Source organism: Papaver somniferum, chromosome 6, assembly GCF_003573695.1.
Source record: "Papaver somniferum cultivar HN1 chromosome 6, ASM357369v1, whole genome shotgun sequence".
NCBI classification, from domain to species: domain Eukaryota; kingdom Viridiplantae; phylum Streptophyta; class Magnoliopsida; order Ranunculales; family Papaveraceae; genus Papaver; species Papaver somniferum.
The window spans coordinates 126413885-126434952 of NC_039363.1; the positions used below are offsets into that span (position 1 = coordinate 126413885).

A 21068-nucleotide genomic window follows, 5' to 3' on the forward strand; every position below is an offset into this window, starting at 1 on the left:
GCAAGATACAAAGACTATACTCAGGAAAGAAACAAGGATATACACGATCCAACTAAAGTCAAGAGGAAAATCACACGTACCCGCATATTGGACGAACTGAAAGTCGGTAGGGCTGTCGAAACTGGCTGGGAACCATCTGCACGGCTTTTAGATCTTCGCTCCTTCACTTGGGGACTATCTGCATTCGGGCTAATGGATTTTCGCTTGGGCGAAGAAGGATCCCTCAGCAGTAGATGCTCCGCTAAAACCGTAGGAGAAGGCTTACCGCGACGGTTTTCTACCACATCATTCACGAATCCATGGAAAACGAGAAACTCATCCTTCCAAAATATGTTATATTTGGAGGTTGTTGATGGATTTCATTCCTCAATCACGAAAGGGAGACTCTTACCCGACACAAGAACAGTAGCGACGAGAACAGTTGGCAACGAGACTTCTGGAACAACCGGCTGACAAACAAGTGGGACCCCTTGGTCAAAACCCATATACCGAGCCGCCCTATCGATATTGTAAGAGACTGCTTTGCAAGATCCTCGAAAGAAAGACGACACATAACCAAGCGTGCAGCTTCGCATGAAAACCATCTCTCCAACACTCATATCCTTTTTATCAGAAGACAAAGACATGCTCGGGGCAGGACCAAAGGTACTGATATGAGTTATGGACGCATGCACCGGATCCCATGGACGAAAATTTACCGTGTGCGAGTTGTCAAGGAATCCAACCGGGTTCGAAGCAATCTTTGGGCGCCTATTCTACCAGCGCAGTATCCTAGAGCCACCCTAAGACTCGGGAAGTACGGCCAACGGTTTTGGGTCATACCTTTCGAAGTGATCCCATAGCCACGCTTGGAGAAAGGCGGCATGAATATACGAATCCACTTTCATGTAACGATTTGAAGCGCACATGTCCGCGATCAGCTGATCCAAGAGTGTGTACAGAGAACCAAGAAACAAGCCTCCAATAGGGAGAACGACACCTTTTTCCAATTTTATGGCAAACTTGATAAGTTCATGTCTTATCTCCTTCTTACCGGAGCCGTCATCGAAAATATCTCTGGATAACCAAAGAGCCAAGAACGCCGCGACATGAAGCGTATTATTCTTCTGATTCGTCTTCAACCCTAAACCACCGAGACACCCACCAGCCATAGAAGCACCTCGTCTCGTTTTCTTTCCGAATGAACCTTTTGATTTCGCAACCAGAGCGGCGCCCATTTCTTCTTCATCTGCAGAAAATTTGACATCGAGGTTTCCTATTACAGGAAGGTTCAGCAACACAGTGATGTAATTTGTAGATAGTGGTAAAAGTGGTTCGATTCTCAGACTTGTGAAGGATTTTTTTAGACTTAAATTCAAAACTAAAATAGAAAACACAATAAAAATTATAGCAAACTCAAGCAAAGATGATATCAATATTAAAAGAAACACTGAGGCTAAGATTCCACTATTTTCCAAGTTCAAAGTGATTAAACCAATACTTATATTTATGCAATTTTCTCGTTTAATTTGATTCTAAAATATTGCAACAAGTAGATTTTCAAAAGTAGTAATTGTAAATACCAAGTATGAAGCATCAAAAGTCTTAAAACTAAGCATACTCCATCAAAATAGATCACAATCACTCAAATAAAAATCATATTCAATAATAGTTCAAGGAAAATAATCATATAATTATTGCAAATAAAAAGATAAAATAGAATGTACCACTTTTTGTTGGAAAAATAGCTTCCTCTATCGCCTCAACAATGGGGTTTAGCTACTCATATTAATCATGGTCTCAAAATATGTGTTCGTTGCTCAAAAGATGATTAAAAGAGTGAAAAGTAATAATACAGACGATTTGCAACAGTTTGTTGGTGTTGCAGAATCACTGTTACATGGCGAAATAGTAGCTAAAGACCTAATGCAACCGCTGTGATGAACGACACATAGGTTCTGCTGTAAAAAAACGATAGTTTTCTGTGGCAGTTGCTTGTGCGTCAATGCTCTTCGTGTTCTTCCTCTTCAGCAGCAGCAGCAGAATAAGGTATTTTCCTGCAACTCGATCTCTAGAGCTCTGTGGTGTTCTAAACTTCTCTGAAAGGCTTCGGACCTCTTATAGGACTTATCCCCTCTCCTTTTATAGGCCACAACTCGATTAAATCTCCCCCAAAATCTTGGTTTATCTCCACAGCAAGTTTCAGAGTTTTCTTTCTGCCGAACTCTCTTAACGCGTATTTGACCTCTCCCAATACTTCCAAACTCTTTATTAGATAACTACGAATGTTGGGGAAGATTTTCTAGCCTTTAATCTCCCTGAATTGTCGAAAAAATATTCCAACAACAACCCGTGACCACAACACCTCTGTTTCCTTCTCCCGGTCGATCTAGCCCAATTCATTCGATCTAATCACATATACCAACCCTGTTATGCTCTAGGAAGTCCAGCCCAACAAAAATCAGCCATTGAATCTCGTTATTTCACGTCCAACTGATGCTCCCAAATTCACGCAGGTAATAATAGAGTTTCCCGCCAAATTTGAATTTGAATTTGTGAAGAAAGGGGGCGCCCTCTATCCAGAGTAGGGGTGCCTTTAGCAGCTGCCTTAAGGGGTGTCCTGGGGGTGCCCCTTATCCAAACCGGGGGTCTGAATAGCAAGTGTCCTCCGGGTGCTTTCCGACAACTTTTCGAGCCAATTTTTTCCAAAAAATGTCTATTGGCCAAAAATACCTACAAATAAATAAAACACCATAATAAGTACAAAAATAAGCCCTAACAATATATAGAAGCGAGACAAATCGGACACCAAAATGTGTCTATCAAATACCCCCAAACCTATTATTTGCTAGTCCCCGAGCAAAAATAAAATAGAAATAAAATCCTAACTCACTGTCGCAGGCATCGTCGATTGCATTTAGCGTATGCAATAAGCCTTTAAACCCCTAGGTGTCCCTAGTGGCGGAGTGTTGTCTCCGGAGGGCTTACCAGAGGTATACCCACAAAACCTTTACTCCAGATCCTAGCTATCTACACAGAACCTTGGAAGGCACTAAAGAATCTCCTTGGTTGGCATACTTATTGACTACAGGAGGAAGTACCATGATGCAAAATTCCAATTGTTGTACACGAGTTCGCACTCAAGCATACTAAAATTCATATGAAGTGACAGAGCTCTACTCAGATAGTTGCACTATGGACATCAATATCCGGAGTCGAAACTAATCACATGGATAGATCAAGAAGATGGATATAGAGAAAAACATAGATGGTTTTGATGTTTACTAGGTGAACGGTGTTTCTCATATCTGTCTGAAGGCCTCCGCCAAAATGAACCTATCCTAATGGACTGAGATACTAGTCTGACTAATATCAACACACTGTACATACAAGGGAACCAGTGATTGATAATCCTAACTCTAGGTCAACACAACTGGCATATACAAGGGTTCCAGTGGTCGACTTTATTGAATTTATTCCTGTTGGTCTGGTCTCAGTTTCTCCTTTTTTTTTTTCTCTTTTTTTTTGTTGTATCTCAATCACTCTAATTCACCCTAGCATTGGTAACAACTTGAATTTTGAGCCCCACCTAATCACTTAGAGGAACATAGTTTAAAAACAAAACAAAATAAAAACAGAAGTGAAAAGGACTCAACGAGATATGGTGAAACTATCATGTTATTTCTAACACCCGAGCTCTGTGCTTTTATGAATAGACTCTTTAGGTGTTGCTATCTAGTCAGATTGGTTCCTCAAATCCTATAACCAAAATACTTCCATCCACTTAGATTGGTTAGTGTCATCCTTAATAGGGATAAATTTCTAGGCTCTGGAGTTTATTTATTGCAACGAAAAGGTAACAAAAAGTTCTACCCCACCGCCAAACTTAAATCTAACATTGTCCTCAATGTTTCTAATTAAAGAACAGTACCAAAAATATAAGTAACATGAGGAAATAGTAAAGAGAGAAGTCGGAAAGATATTACCTGGGTGATGTGTAACCAAAAACCTACAAAAATATTATACAACATACAAAATCGCCTCGATGGTCAATCAAGGTAAACAGGGTCCTCCAGAGGGACCTCCTCAACATCACCTGTAGGAAAACGCTCTAAAAAGGGCTTCAATTGCTGACCATTAACCTTCAAAGAACTACTACCATCTGGTGTCTCAATCTCAACATCGCCATGAGGAAAAACATTACGGACCACAAAAGGACCGGTCCACCGAGAGCGCAACTTCCCGCGGAATAGATGCAAACGAGTGTCATACAGAAGAACTTTTTGACCTGGAGAAAATGACTTTCGTAAAATATTCCTATCATGCACAAGTTTCATTTTGTTCTTATACTCCTTAGCACCATCGTATGCATCTCTACGAATCTCGTAGCTGGATCTTTCTTTGAGCTCATGCCTTGTCAAGTGAAAAGTTTAAGTTCTTAATAGCCAAATAGGCTCGATGCTCTAACTCAACAGGCAGGTTACATGCCTTTCCAAAAACTAAAAGATAAGGTGACATTCCAATGGGTGTCTTAAACGCAGTACGGTAAGCCCATAAGGCATCAGTAAGCCTCGACGACCAGTCTTTCCTATTTGGATTAACTGTTTTCTCTAGAATACGTTTAATTTCCCTATTGGAAACCTCCACCTGACCACTAGTCTGAGGGTGATATGGGGTTGCTACTTTGTGGGTAATACCGTATTGTTTTATTAAAAGAGCAAACGGTCTATTACAAAAGTGTGAACCTCCATCATTAATTATAGCTCGCGGCGTACCAAAACATGTAAGTATATTCTCTTTCAAAAACTGGAATACGACCCTGTGGTCATTCGTTTTACACGGAACCGCCTCCACCCACTTAGACACATAGTCTATAGCGACAAGTATGTAAAGATAACCAAACGAAATAGGAAATGGACCCATAAAATCAATGCCCCACACATCAAAGACCTTAATCACTAAAATAGGGTTCAAAGGCATCAAATTTATAGGGGAAATGGTTCCTAACTTCTGGCAATGTTCACAAGAAACACAATGACTATGGGAATCTTTAAACAACGAAGGCCAGTAAAATCCACACTGCAAAATCTTAGCAGCAGTCTTCTTAGCACTAAAATGATACCCACATGCATGTTCATGACAAAAGGAGATAATACTAGACTGGTCACTCTCAGATACACATCTCCTAATAATCTGGTCCGGAAAATACTTAAACAGATAAGGATCATCCAAAAATAAATGCTTAATCTTTGCTAAAAACCTAGAACGATCTTGTTTACCCCAATGTTGAGGGGTTCGACCAGTAACAAGATAATTCACTATATTTGCATACCAAGGTGATTGGGAAACAGAGAAAAATTGTTCATCAGGAAAGCTATCCCTTATAGGAAGGGATTCACTAGGGGGACTAACAACTAGCCTAGACAAGTGGTCTGTTACTACATTTTTTGCACCCTTTTTGTCTCTAATGTCTGGGGAAAATCCCTGTAACGATAGGATCCATCTAATCAATCTAGGTTTGGTATCCTTCTTAGATAAAAGGTATTTCAAAGCAACATGATCAGTATAGATTACGATCTTAGAACCTAATAGGTAGGACCTAAACTTATCCAAGGCAAAAACGATGGCTAAAAGTTCCTTCTCGGTAGTTATGTAGTTCGTTTGGGCATCATTCAGAGTTTTGGTAGCATAATAAATCACATGAAGTAATTTGTTTTCTCGTTGTCCTAAAACGACGCCCATAGCATAATCTGAAGCATCACACATGATCTCAAAGGTTAGGTTCCAGTTGGGTGCCTGGACTATCGGGGCAGTAGTGAGTAAAGTTTTAAGCTTATCAAAAGCCTTTAAGCAAGCATCATCAAAGAAAAAATTAACATCTTTTGCAAGCACTCATCATGAAATGGCATTTTTCCCCATTAAGCACTAATTTTTTTTCCTTACACCTAGTCAACACTAATGTCAAATGATGCAAGCACTCATCAAAAGATGAACCAAACACTGAAAATTCATCCATAAAGACCTCTAAAACCGTTCTACCATGTCAGAAAATATGCTCATCATGCAACGCTGAAAAGTCGCAGGGGCATTACAAAGCCCGAAAGTCATGCGTCTATACGCAAAGGTACCAAAGGGATAAGTAAAAGTGGTTTTCTCTTGGTCTTCTGGGGCAATAACGATCTGATTATAACCGGAGTAGCCATCTAAAAAGCAGTAGTGACTATGTCCAGCTAATCTCTCTAGCATCTGGTCGATGAAGGGAAGGGTAAAGTGGTCCTTCCTTGTGACCTTGTTCAATTTCCTATAGTCAATACACACACACCATCCCGTGGTCACTCGGGTTGGGATTAATTCATTATTATCATTCCGGACTACAGTGATACCTGATTTCTTGGGGACAACCTGAACAGGGCTGACCCACTTACTGTCTGAAATTGGGTAAATAATACCCGCATATAACAACTTAAGTACCTATTTTCGAACTACCTCTTTCATGTTAGGGTTCAGTCGACGTTGCATCTCCCTAGAAGGTTTGGAGTCTTCCTCTAAATGAATCTGATGTATACACACAGTAGGACTTATACCCTTAATGTCTGCTATAGTCCACCCTAAAGCTTCCTTATTGTCTTGAAGTACATTTAATAGCCTACTTTCCTGATCACTATCCAAATCGGAAGGTACAATCACAGGTAAAGTCTCAGATGGGCCTAAAAACACATACTTTAGAGTATCGGGTAGTGGTTTAAGGTCCAACTTTGAGGGCTCTTTTAAAGAAGGAATTAGGGTAGTCTCAGAAACTAGTAACAGTTCGAACCTAGCTTTCCATCTATCAGTGTCTAACACAGGGGTAGAATCTAATAGAGCATCCACCTGTTCAATAGTGTTATCGTCGTCAAAATCTAAACCAAAATGGGATAGACAACTTTCTAATGGGTCTTCAGACAAAATGTTTGGTAATGACTGCTGAACTAAGGCTTATATCATGTTCACCTCTTCAACACATGTGTCATCTAGCTCATGAGGTAGATTACTGACATTAAAAATGTTCATCTCCATAGTCATATTACCAAAAGATAAACTCATCACACCATTTCGACAGTTAATGATCGCATTAGACGTAGCTAAAAACGGGCGACCTAAAATCACAGGTATCTGGTTCTCTAGGTCAGGGACAGGTTGGGTATCTAGGACCATGAAATCCACTGGATAGATAAACTTGTCGAACTCAATAAGGACATCCTCATTAACACCTCGAGGAATTTTAACAGACCTATCAGCTAACTGCAGTGTTATCTGATTAGGTTTCATTTCACCAAGTCCTAGCTGTAAGTACACATGGTACGGAAGTAGGTTCACACTGGCTCCTAAGTCAAGTAAATATTTTTCTACCCGGTGTTTACCTATTGTACAAGCAATGGTAGGGGAACCTGGGTCTTTGTACTTTGGAGTTTTAGTTTTTTGAATAATTGAACTTACGTGACTAGCTAAAAAGGATTTCTTATGGACGCTCAGTTTTCTCTTTCTCGTACACATATCCTTAAGGAACTCGGCATAAGAAGGAATTTTCCTAATTGCATCTAATAAAGGAAGGTTTATGTTAACTTGCTTAAAAACCTCCAATATGTCATTAAAGTTCGATTCCTTCTTTGTTGGTACTAATAGCTGAGGAAATGGGGCTCTAGGCACAGAATCAGACCTCTCAGGAACTGAGTTGGCATCATCAGAAATTTTATCAGTTTCCTTAGCTAGTGGTCCTGAGGGGTGAACTACAGTATGTTCACTATCGGGCATGGTTACCTGATTGTCTACTATTCTACCACTCCTCAGAGTTCTAATAGCATTCGATTGATTCGATGGTTTTGTACCTACTTCATGAACTCCTCTAGGATTGAGATTAGTCTGACTAGGGAACCTACCATTATCTATCTCACTTAAGGTCTTAGCTATTTGGCCGACTTGAAGTTCTAACTTAGAAAGGCTCTGAGCATTAGTTTGAAAGTTCGGATGGTTCCTCCAACCAGGATTATAGGTTTCTGAATATGGGTCAAACTTCTGACGATTATCAAACCTAGTGTTATTATATAGAGCATTGGCTTTCTCTTCATTATTCTCGCCTTCCCAAAGAGGCTCCAATCTACCACTAGTGTTACCCACTTCTAAAGCTTCTAACCTTTTCGCTATAGCAGCAATTTTGGCATCTGATTCATAGCCTCCTTCTACCCTATTAATGTTTCCTCTGCTGAGAAGAATTTTTTTCTTGGGTCCCCTACTACTTTCCCATTGTTGGGTCTTTTCGGCGACTTCGTGCAAATATGTCATCGCGTCATCAACTGTTTGGTTCTCAAATCCACCAGTACACATAGATTCTACTGTGGTTGTGGTGGGATAATCTAAACCCTCATAAAGGATCTGAACTAACCTAACCTTCTCTAAACCATGATGAGGACATTGGTCTAATAAATCATTGAACCTTTCTAAATACCTATACAAAGTTTCTCCATCCTGTAGAGAAAACGTGTAGATTTGCGTCCTAATAGACGATGTTTTGTGCCTAGGGAAAAACTTGTTCAAAAAGGCAGATGTAAGTTGTTCATACGTTTCGATTGACCCGGAAACCAAACTATATAGCCACGATTTAGCTTTATCTTTCAGGGAAAAGGGGAATAACCTAAGTTTCAAAGCATCATCATCTAGGTTTCTAATCCTGAGGGTACTAAAAATTTCCTCAAAGTCCCTAACATGGAAATAGGGGTTTTCATTTTCTTTCCCTAAAAATATTGGGAGCAGCTGTAAGGTCCCAGGTTTAAGTTCATAAGTTGATACCCAAGGCCTCACCGGTATTACAAGGCGGCGCAGTCACGCATTCAACTTACAGAAACCGTCAAGAACTTCGAAGTATGCTTAAGAGAGTAACCAATATTTTTCGAATGACTTTCCTGTTAAGCTCGTTATCCTATCGGTCTCGTTCTAGTCAAAATTTTAGGCTTAGGTTCGCGTAGGTTACGTGTTCCTAAAGCGGGCAAGAAGAAAACGGCGATGAAATCCGAACCCTTGTCTTGTATGGACAGGCCTTGCCCTTTACTAGAAAAATAAATGTCCGTATTCAGTCCTCAACATATATGCATATGAAGGAGTCCAGTAACTCGCTGACAGGGGATTCACGAGTGTTTAGCATCTTACCTCCCTTTCCAGAAGGGGGATGAATCGGTTGTAGTCAACTCGGGACACTGACTCCGATGTCTAGTGTACAAACCCAAGGTGCAGAGACAATATCGTAATTGTCCTCCTTCTCTGCAAACAGTTTATATTTAAAGTACCCTTCCGTAGGGTAATAAAAAAATAATGTCCAAAAGTCCAAAAGTCCAAAAGTCCAAAAAGTAAAGAAAAATTACAAAAATAATAAACCCTAATACAGTTTTTTTTCTAAAAGAAAATAAACAAACCGTAAACTAAAATTGTCTAAAATAAAATTGTCTTCTTTTCTGTTCTTTTTGCTTTAATCTTTAGCTCCAAGTCTTTATGAAATCATCAAACTCTTTGGCTCAATTTTTTTTATGATCCAGAACCTGTAGACACAAGATAAGTACCAAAAAAAAAAGTCCGCGTTGGCGGCGCCAAAAATTGATGTAATTTGTAGATAGTGGTAAAAGTGGTTCGATTCTCAGACTTGTGAAGGATTTTTTTAGACTTAAATTCAAAACTAAAATAGAAAACACAATAAAAATTATAGCAAACTCAAACAAAGATGATATCAATATTAAAAGAAACATTGAGGCTAAGATTCCCTATTTTCCAAGTTCAAAGTGATTAAACCAATACTTGTATTTATGCAATTTTCTCGATTAATTTGATTCTAAAATATTGCAACAAGTAGATTTTGAAAAGTAGTAATTGTAAATACCAAGTATGAAGCATCAAAAGTCTTAAAACTAAGCATACTCCATCAAAATAGATCACAATCACTCAAATAAAAATCATATTCAATAATAGCTCAAGGCAAATAATCATATAATTACTGCAAATAAAAAGATAAAATAGAATATACCACTTTTTGTTGGAAAAATAGCTTCCTCTATCGCCTCAGCAATGGGGTTTAGCTCCTCATATTAATCATGGTCTCAAAATATGTGTTTGTTGCTCAAAGGATGATTAAAAGAGTGAAACGTAATAATACGGACGATTTGCAACAGTTTGTTGGTGTTGCAGAATCACTGTTACATGGCGAAATAGTAGCTAAAGACCTAATGCAACCGCTGTGATGAACGACACATAGGTTCTGCTGTGAAACAACGATAGTTTTCTGCGACAGTTGCTTGTGCGTCAATGTTCTTCGTGTTCTTCCTCTTCAGCAGCAGCATTAGCAGAATAAGGTATTTTCCTGCAACTCGATCTCTAGAGCTCTGTGGTGTTCTAAACTTCTCTGAAAGGCTTCGGACCTCTTATATGACTTATCCCCTCTCCTTTTATAGGCCACAGCTCGATTAAATCTCCCCTAAAATCTTGGTTTATCTCCACAGAAAGTTTCGGAGTTTTCTTTCTGCCAAACTCTCTTTACGCGTATTTGACCTCTCCCAATACTTCCAAACTCTTTATTAGATAACTATGAATGTTTCAGAAGCTTTTCTAGCCTTTAATCTCCCTGAATTGTCGAAAAAATATTCCAACAGCAAACCGTGACCACAACACCTCTGTTTCCTTCTCCCGGTCGATCTAGCCCAATTCATTCGATCCAATCACATATACCAACCCTGTTATCCTTCAGGAAGTCTAGCCCAACAAAAATCAGCCATTGAATCTCGTTATTTCACGTCCAACTGATGCTCCCAAATTCACGCAGGTAATAATATAGTTTCCCGCCAAATTTGAAATTTGAATTTATGAAGAAAGGGGGCGCCCCCTATCCAGAGTAGGAGTGCCTTTAGCATCTTCCTTAAGGGGTGTCCTGGGGTGCCCCTTATCCAAACCGGAGGTCCGAATAGCAAGTGTCCTCCGGGCGCTTTCGGACAACTTTTCGAGCCAATTTTTTCCAAAAATGTTTATTGGCCAAAAATACCTACAAATAAATAAAACACCATTATAAGTACAAAAATAAGCCATAACAATATATAGAATCAAGACAAATCGGACACAAAAATGTGTCTATCACACAGCCACGCTCTCTAAGGAGATAGTCATTTCACCCCACCTGCATATGGTCGTGTGAGTGTCTGGACACCATCTGGAAATAAAAGCAACCAAGCCTGGAATATCTTTCCTAATTTGAAGCACTGCGGAAGCCGCGACAGCATCAATGATCTGCGCCTTGGTGAAACTGGCTTTTACACATTCCTGGCTCATCATGAATCTCATTCATTTCTCAAAGGGACGTAACGGACTCACGGAGATTTTAAAGTCAATAGGAGAAGCATGATACTCTTTCCTCTGAAGACAAAACCTTATTACACCTCCTGGCCGAACCGACAGGGTCTCTCCTTTACTTTCCGGACCAGTCATAAGAATCGACACATACTTGGGATGATTTCTCCTAATCGTGGCGAATGTTGTAAAGAACTCATTATCTATGTTTGGCTTGGAATTGCCAACATCGTTCGGTACGGCAGAACTTTTATCAAATGACATCCTAACGAAAATTCTCTCACGCTACTTCCACCTTCGAAATAACTACAATGGAACAATACGAAGAGAAATTATTACGGAAAATGCATGGAAATTATTTTATCAGACACAGGAGATCCATCCTGGACGCAAGCCAATTTGTTTCAAAGTCATAATGCGCAAGGCAAAGAAATGGGGACTGACAGACCCTGCATCACCTCCTCATGCCAAGACCGTACCCTGCAGCGGGAAATTTGCGCCCGGCCGAAGAGGCGCGCCCTACCACGGGAACCATACACACGGACACACCAGGAAAAAGGAGTAAACCCTAGAAGCTAGGTTTTCGCGGGAAGGGAATGACAATTACCAGATCATGCATGCCTACTTTTCACGGTAATTGAGGCGGCCAATATCACTACGGTATTCACGCCTAAATGTTACTACAAGTTCGTGCAAAGCATACCTACGGCTAGGATTCATACCAACGCAGAAGAACAACATTTCTACAGGTTCACGAAAAGGTACGCCTACAGCTAGGGTTTGCACTAACACAAAAAAAACAAACAAGAAAAGCAAGTTAAAGAGGAAGTATTGGAAGACATACCTGGGATTCGCTCGTCCGCTTTACGGTTACCACACGGCCAGAATAAAAAAATATATATAGGTGTGAAGTAAAATGTGCGGCCGACCCTCCTTTTATAGGCGTGATACTTGGGGGTTTGAATAAGGAAAGGACTTCCTATTTGAGTCAAGTAAGGAAAAGAGGCAACCGGGCCCGCGAAGACCAATCACCATGCCAAGACCGTCCGCGCCATTTTCTTGGGCCCACCACGCCAAGCCGTCCTCTTTGCTTGCTTTACCAGGACCGCGTATGCCTTGGCCCCACATGTCAAGCCGTTCGCGCATGATTTGCCTCACCAAACTGCGTCATTGCCTTGGCCCCACCACGCCAAGATGTCCACCATGCTTGCCTCGCCAGGACCCTGTCGTGCCTTGGCCCCACATGCCAAGTCGTCCGCATGCTTTGCCTCACCAAACTACGCCATTTCCTTGGCCCCACCATGCCAAGACGTCCGCACCATGACTTGTCGCACCAACACCGACAACTCTCCAAGCCAGCGTCATGATGTTCCCTAACCCAACCAAGGTGATGCATAGCCAGACTAAGCCGACAATCTTCATCTCACCACTTCACGGTCTACACCACGAATAGAATCTACCAAGGCTGCCAAACACGTGGATCATGGACTCTCCTTACCTCTCTAAAAAGGTTAGTCAGACCTTCCTGACCATCTTTCCACGACTTGTCGTTTCGATTTTTGTCCTTGCCCATCACCATCTTATGCTTACCTCGCAACAATGCTCCTGTTCCGAGCTAAGCAGGGGACTTAATGTTGATGGTGGTTTTTAGCTTAGGGTTAAAATCGTATAACTGACACGACGTCACTATGACCATTAGCACATTTATTGAATCGATCAGCATGCCTACGTAATAATTACCAGGGTACCTTTTTTTTATGTGTCATGTTCCACGGCAGAACCCTTAACATTGACCGACATCATCTATGCCAAACCCTAATTCTCATGCTACCGCGCCAAGGCATGCCAACCATGCCAGCCACATCTCCGCTCCAAGGCATGCCAACCATGCCAGCCGCACCACTGTGCCAATGGAAAACCATGTCATCCACATCTCCATGCCAAGGCATGCCAACCATGCAAGCCGCACCACTGTTCCAATGGAAAACCATGCCAGCCACATCTCCGCGCCAAGGCATGCCAACCATGCTAGCCGCACCATGCGCCAAGGGCATGCAAAACCCTTGGACCCACCATGCCAAGCCAACAACACCTTTCCTTGGCCCCAACCATGCTATCCGCACCATGCGCCAATGGCATGCCAAACCCTTGACCCCATCATGCCAATCCAACCGCGACTTGCATTGGCCCCAACCATGCTAGCCGCACCATGCGCCAATGGCATGCCAAACCCTTGGCCCCGCCATGACAATCCATTGATAGATGCATTTATGTGGCTATTTGGATCCCGATTTTCTATTTTGTTAGTACCCATTTTTGTACTTATTTTGGTATTTTATGTCTTTGTAGGTATTTTTGGAGAAATAAACATGCGCGGAGAAATTGGCTCGAAAAATGGTATTTGGACTCTCCGGATAAAATTACTGAAGACATCCCTCAAATGGATAAGGGGTACTCCAGTAGATAAGGGGCGCTTCACTTCTAGGTGTACCCCAGTTATATCAGTACCAGCGAACTGGACAAAAGCACCCCCACATTTTCTTCTCGGTTTGAAAGTGGAATTTAGGCGGGAAAAGAATTACAGAGTTTGGACTTCCATGTTTTGTGTTTGAATGAGATTTGCTCGTGGGTTTTCAATGGACCATATTGGTTTCGGCCTGTTAGTATCTAACAGGGAAGGTAATCAAGTCAGTGTCGGAAAAATAGCTTGTTTTCATGTTATCTCGGCTAAAATAGAGTGACGAGGAAGACGGTAGTTACGTGGGACCGGGAAGAGGTTTGGACGAGAATTTGGTGGACTTTCTGTTGGTATGGAATGGGATTGATTTGTTGTGACTATACATGGAAGATGACGTGTTAGAAAGAATAGGAAATTTTCTTCAGAGTTATACAGGGAAAGAATATTTCTGGGAATAGCGGATATATATGGAAGGTACGTGAAGGTATGGAGAATATATTCCCCAAGAATTATTTCTATCAAGTCTAGACGGAGTTTAGGAAAGAATTGAACAAGGCAGAGACATGTAGGAGAATAAAATGAGAAACAAAAGTCCGAGACTTTTGGAGGAGGAAAGTGGAAGATTTCTCGGGATTTTGGACCCTGTTACGTATAAAAAAAGATTGATATGAGTCCCAGGAGGATAGTCTAGAGTTTAGGGTCGATAGAATCAGCGCAGAGAAGCGTAGGTGATGTTGCAGGAATATTCACCTGTTGCTGGTGAAGAAGAGAAGCTGAAGAACATTGGACAGAGGAGGACAGTCGCAGAGACAGTCTTATTCAATCAACACAACAGAAGTATCGCTGTTCAACAGATCTCATGTATCACAAGCTTGTCATCTTTTCTCTGTAACAGTTCAAAACCCATTGTAACAGTCTGTTTGTAACGCCTTTCTAGCGTTGCAAACTGTCTGCTTTATTAGTTTTCTCTTGTTTTTCACACTTTTGAGCTATAAACACCTATTTTGAGAACGTGAATAATATGAGGAGCTAAAACCCATTGCTGAGGCGATAGAGGAAGCTATTTTCAAACAAAAAGCGGTACAATCTATTTTATTTAATTTATTGCAATTATTATTATGATTATTTGCCTTGAACTATTATTGAATATGATTTTTATTTGAGTGATTGTGATCTATTTTGATGGAGTATGCTTAGTTTATAGACTCTTGATGCTTTATACTTGGTATTTACAATTATTACTTTTGAAACTCTACTAGTTGCAATATTTTAGAATCAAATTAAACGAGAAAATTGCATGAATATAAATATTTGGACCAAATCACTTTGAACTTGGAAAATAGTGGAATCTTAGCCTCAGTGTTCTTTTAATATTGATACCAACTTTGTCGGTGTTTATTATAATTATTAGCAAGTTTTCTATTTAGTTTTGAATTTAAGTCCAAAGTTATCCTTCACAAGTTCGAGAATCGAATCACTTTTTACCACTATAAAATTACATCAATTTTTGACGCCGCCGACGCGGACTTGTTTTTAGGGTTTTAGATTTTTTTATTTTTTATTTTATTTTTTTTGTTCTTTTTTATGTTTTTGGGTATTTATCTTGTGTCTACAGGTTCTGGATCATAAAGAAAAGTGAGCCAAAGAGTTTGGTGATTTCATAAAGACTTGGAGCTAAAGATTAAAGCAAAAAGATCAGAAAAGAAGACAATTTTATTTTAGACAATTTTAGTTTAGGGTTTGTTTATTTTCTTTTAGAAAAAAAAAACTGTATTAGGGTTTATTATTTTTGTAATTTTTCTTTTCTTTTTGGACTTTTGGAATTTGGGACATTTTTTTTTATTACCTTACGGAAGGGTACTTTAAATATAAAATGTTTTCAGAGAAGGAGGACAATTACGATATTGTATCTGCACCTTGGGTTCGTACACTTGACATCAGAGTCAGTGGCCCGAGTCGACTACAACCGATTCATCCTCCGTCTGGAACGGGAGATAAGATTCTAAACACTCGCGAATCCCCTGTCAGCGAGTTACTGGACTCCTTCGTATGCATATATGTTGAGGACTGAATACGGACATTTATTTTTCTAGTAAAGGGCAAGGTCTGGCCGTACAAGATAAGGGTTCAGATTTCATCACCGTTCTCGTCTTACCTGCTTTAGGAACACGTACCCTACGCGAACCTAAGCCTAAAATTTTGACTAGAACGAGACCGATAGGGTAACGAGCTTAACAGGAAAGTCATTCGAAAAATATTGATTACTCTTTTAAGCATACTTCGAAGTTCTTGACGGTTTCTGTAAGTTGAATGCGTGACTGCGCCGCCTTGTAATACCGGTGAGGCCTTGGGTATCAAAGCTCCACCGAGCTTCCCTCGCCTCTATTCAACTTACTTTAACTTGGATTGATTCCATAGGGGTTTGCTTAAATTGTAACGAATTACCGTTCGAAGGAATAGAAGCTGGTCTAGAAACAATATAAGTGGAGCCATCATGCTTTTTGTTTGCTAGAAATCAATATGTTTGATTTGGTTGAGTCGGCTTTGATCTGTGTTTGTTACCCTTCCAATTTAGAAAATTCTATTGTATGCTTGAACGTAAAAGAGACGCACTAGATAGATTTGTTAAAGAGAAACCTAGTAGTTCGAAGCGTCTCGATTACCTTAATCTAGAGAGTCCGACTTTTGAAGAGTCTGTTTTTGAACGTCCTTTGACTAAGGGGAGAATCTCTGTTGCTCCGATAGCGCCAGAAATAGCAACTTTGAAAGCTTTGTTGAATCTAACTAGGACTACTCGCCCCTCATGTATCAGGTTAGCTGAGACGGAAGCAACTTATGAACTTAAACCTGTGACCTTACAGCTGCTCCCAATCTTTTTAGGGAAAGAAAATGAAAACCCCTATTTCCATGTTAGGGACTTTGAGGAAATTTGTAGTACCCTCAGGATTAGAAACCTAGATGATGATGCTTTGAAACTTAGGTTATTCCCCTTTTCCCTGAAATATAAAGCTAAATCGTGGCTATATAGTTTGGTTTCCGGGTCAATCGAAACGTATGAACAACTTACATCTGCCTTTTTGAACAAGTTTTTCCCTAGGCACAAAACATCGTCTATTAGGACGCAAATCTACACGTTTTCTCAACAGGATGGAGAAACTTTGTATAGGTATTTGGAAAGGTTCAATGATTTATTAGACCAATGTCCTCATCATGGTTTAGAGAAGGTTAGGTTAGTTCAGATCCTTTATGAGGGTTTAGATTATCCCACCACAACCACAGTAGAATCTATGTGTACTGGTGGATTTGAGAACCAAACAGTTGATGACGCGATGACATATTTGCACGAAGTCGCCGAAAAGACCCAACAATGGGAAAGTAGTAGGGTACCCAAGAAAACAATTCTTCTCAGCAGAGGAAACATTAATAGGGTAGAATGAGGCTATGAATCAGATGCCAAAATTGTTGCTATAGCGAAAAGGTTAGAAGCTTTAGAAGTGGGTAACACTAGTGGTAGATTGGAGCCTCTTTGGGAAGGCGAGAATAATGAAGAGCAAGCCAATGCTCTATATAATAACACTAGGTTTGATAATCGTCAGAAGTTTGACCCATATTCAGAAACCTATAATCCTGGTTGGAGGAACCATCCGAACTTTCAAACTAATGCTCAGAGCCTTTCTAAGTTAGAACTTCAAGTCGGCAAAATAGCTAAGACCTTAAGTGAGATAGATAATGGTAGGTTCCCTAGTCAGACTAATCCCAATCCTAGAGGAGTTCATGAAGTAGGTACAAAACCATCGAATCAATTGAATGCTATTAGAACTCTGAGGAGTGGTAGAATAGTAGACAATCAGGTAATCATGCCCGATAGTGAACATACTGTAGTTCACCCCTCAGGACCACAAGCTAAGGAAACTGATAAAATTTCTGATGATGCCAACTCAGTTCCTGAGAGGTCTGATTCTGTGCCTAGAGCCCCATTTCCTCAGCTATTAGTACCAACAAAGAAGGAATCGAACTTTAATGACATATTGGAGGTTTTTAAGCAAGTTACGATAAACCTTCCTTTATTAGATGTAATTAGGAAAATTCCTGCCTATGCCAAGTTCCTTAATGATATGTGTACGCGAAAGCGAAAACTTAGCGTCCATAAGAAAGCCTTTTTAGCTAGTCACGTAAGTTCAATTATTCAAAACACTACAACTCCAAAGTACAAAGACCCAGGTTCCCCTACCATTGCTTGTACAATAGGTAAACACCGGGTAGAAAAAGATTTACTTGACTTAGGAGCCAGTGTGAACCTACTTCCGTACCATGTGTACTTACAACTAGGACTTGGTGAAATGAAACCTACTCAGATAACACTGCAGTTAGCTGATAGGTCTGTTAAAATTCCTCGAGGTGTTATTGAGGATGTCCTTATTGAGGTCGACAAGTTTATCTATCCAGTGGATTTCGTTGTCCTAGATACTCAACCTGTCCCTGACCCAGAGAACCAGATACCTGTGATTTTAGGTCGCCCGTTTTTAGCTACGTCGAATGCGATCATTAACTGTCGAAATGGTGTGATGAATTTATCTTTTGGTAATATGACTATAGAGATGAAATTTTTTAATGTCAGTAAGCTACCTTATGAGCTAGATGACACATGTGTTGAAGAGGTGAACATGATAGAAGCCTTAGTTCAGAAGTCATTACCAAACATTTTATTTGAAGACCCATTAGAAAGTTGTCTATCCCATTTTGGTTTAGATTTTGATGACGATAGCACTATTGAACAAGTTAATGCTCTATTAGATTCTACACCTGTGTTAGACATTGATAGATGGAAAGCTAGGTTCGAACCGTTACCAGTTTCTGAAACTACCCTAATTCCTTCTTTAGAAGAGCCCCCAAAGTTGGACCTTAAACCACTACCCAATACTCTACAGTATGTGTTTTTAGGACGATCTGAGACTTTACCTGTGATTGTAGCTTCCGATTTGGATAGTGATCAGAAAAGTAGGCTAGTAAAAGTACTTCAAGACAATAAGGAAGCTTTAGGGTGGACTATAGAAGACATTAAGGGTATAAGTCCTACTGTGTGTATGCATCAGATTCATTTAGAGGAGGACTCCAAACCTTTTAGGGAGATGCAACGTCGACTGAACCCTAACATGAAAGAGGTAGTTCGAAAATAGGTGCTTAAGTTGTTAGATGCGGGCATTATTTACCCAATTTCAGACAGTAAGTGGGTCAGCCCTGTTCAGGTTGTCCCCAAGAAATCAGGTACCACTGTAGTCCAGAATGATAATAATGAATTAATCCCAACCCGAGTGACCACGGGATGGCGTGTGTGTATTGACTATAGGAAATTGAACAAGGTCACAAGGAAGGATCACTTTCCTCTTCCTTTTATCGACCAAATGCTAGAGCGATTAGATGGACATAGTCACTATTGCTTCTTAGATGGATACTCCGGTTATAATCAGATCATTATTGCCCCAGAAGACCAGGAGAAAACCACTTTTACCTGTCCCTTTGGTACCTTTGCGTATAAACGCATGCCTTTCGGGCTTTGTAATTCCCCTGCGACTTTTCAGTGTTGCATGATGAGCATATTTTCTGACATGGTAGAACGGTTCTTAGAGGTCTTCGGTGTTTGTTTCATCTTTTGATGAGTGCTTGCATCATTTGACACTAGTGTTGACTAGGTGTAAGGAAAAGAATTTAGTGCTTAATTAGGAAAAATGCCATTTCATGGTTGAATCAGGAATTGTCTTATGCCACATCGTTTCTTCAAAGGGTATAGAGGTACACAAAGCCAAAATTGACCTTATTAAGACTCTACAGGTCCCAAAAATCGTAAAAGATATTAGGTCATTCTTAGGGCATGCAGGTTTTTACCGTCGATTCATTAAGGATTTTAGCTTGATTTCTAGACCTATTTGCAATTTGCTTGCAAAAGATGTTAAGTTTGTCTTTGATGATGCTTACTTAAAGGCTTTTGATAAGCTTAAAACTTTACTCACTACTGCCGCGATAGTCTAGGCACCCAACTGGAACCTACCCTTTGAGATCATGTGTGATGATTCAGATTATGCTATAGGCGTTGTGCTAGGTCAGCGAGAAAACAAATTACTCCATGTGATTTACTATGCTAGCAAAACTCTGAATGATGCCCAAATGAACTATACAACTACCGAGAAGGAATTGCTAGCCATCGTGTTTGCCTTGGATAAGTTTAGATCCTATTTATTATGTTCTAAGATCGTAATCTATACTGATCATGCTGCTTTGAAATACCTTTTGTGTAAGAAGGATACCAAACCTAGATTCATTAGATGGATCCTTTTGTTACAAGAATTTTGTCCAGACATTAGATACAAAAAGGGTGCAGAGAATGTAGTAACAGACCACTTGTCTAGGATAGTTGTTAGTTCCACTAATAATTCCCTTCCTATAAGGGATAGTTTTCCTGATGAACAATTGTTCTCTGTTTCCCAATCACCTTGGTATGCAAATATAGTGAATTATCTTGTTACTGGTCGAATGCCTCAACATTGGTGTAAGCAAGATCGTTCTAGGTTTTTAGCCGAGATTAAGCATTTCTTTTGGGACGATCCTTATCTGTTTAAGTATTGTCCGGACCATATTATTAGGAGATGTGTATCTGAGAGTGACCAATCTAGTATTATCTCCTTTTGTCATGAACATGCATGTGGGGGTCATTTTAGTGCTAAGAAGACTGCTGCTAAGATTTTGCAGTGTGGATTTTACTGGCCTTCGTTGTTTAAATATTCCCATAGTCATTGTGTTTCTTGTGAGCGTTTCCAGAAGTTAGGAACCATTTCCCGTAGAAATATGATTCCTTTGAACCCTATTTTAGTGATTGAGGTCTTTGATGTGTGGGGCATTGATTTTATGGGTCCATTTTCTATTTCGTTTGGTTATCTTTACATACTTGTCGTTGTAGACTATGTGTCTAAGTGGGTTGAGGCGGTTCCGTGTAAAACGAATGACCACAGGGTCGTAGTCCAGTTTTTGAAAGAGAATATACTTACACGTTTTGGTACACCGCGAGCTATAATTAGTGATGGAGGTTCACACTTTCGTAATAGACTGTTTGCTCTTTTAATGAAACAATACGGTATTACCTATAAAGTAGCAACCCCATATCACCCTCAGACTAGTGGTCAGGTAGAGGTTTCCAATAGGGAAATTAAACGTATTCTAGTGAAAACAGTTAATCCAAATAGGAAAGACTGGTCGTCGAGGCTTACTGATGCTTTATGGGTTA

General features: G+C 40.1%; 2 pseudogenes; one reads left to right on the forward strand and one right to left on the reverse strand.

Annotated features, from left to right (window-relative positions):
* Positions 1-8410: 8410 nt before the first annotated feature.
* Positions 8411-8510, forward strand: LOC113292028 (annotated as a pseudogene).
* An 8399-nt stretch (positions 8511-16909) lies between these two features.
* On the reverse strand, positions 16910-17009 carry LOC113291995 (annotated as a pseudogene).
* Positions 17010-21068: the final 4059 nt, after the last annotated feature.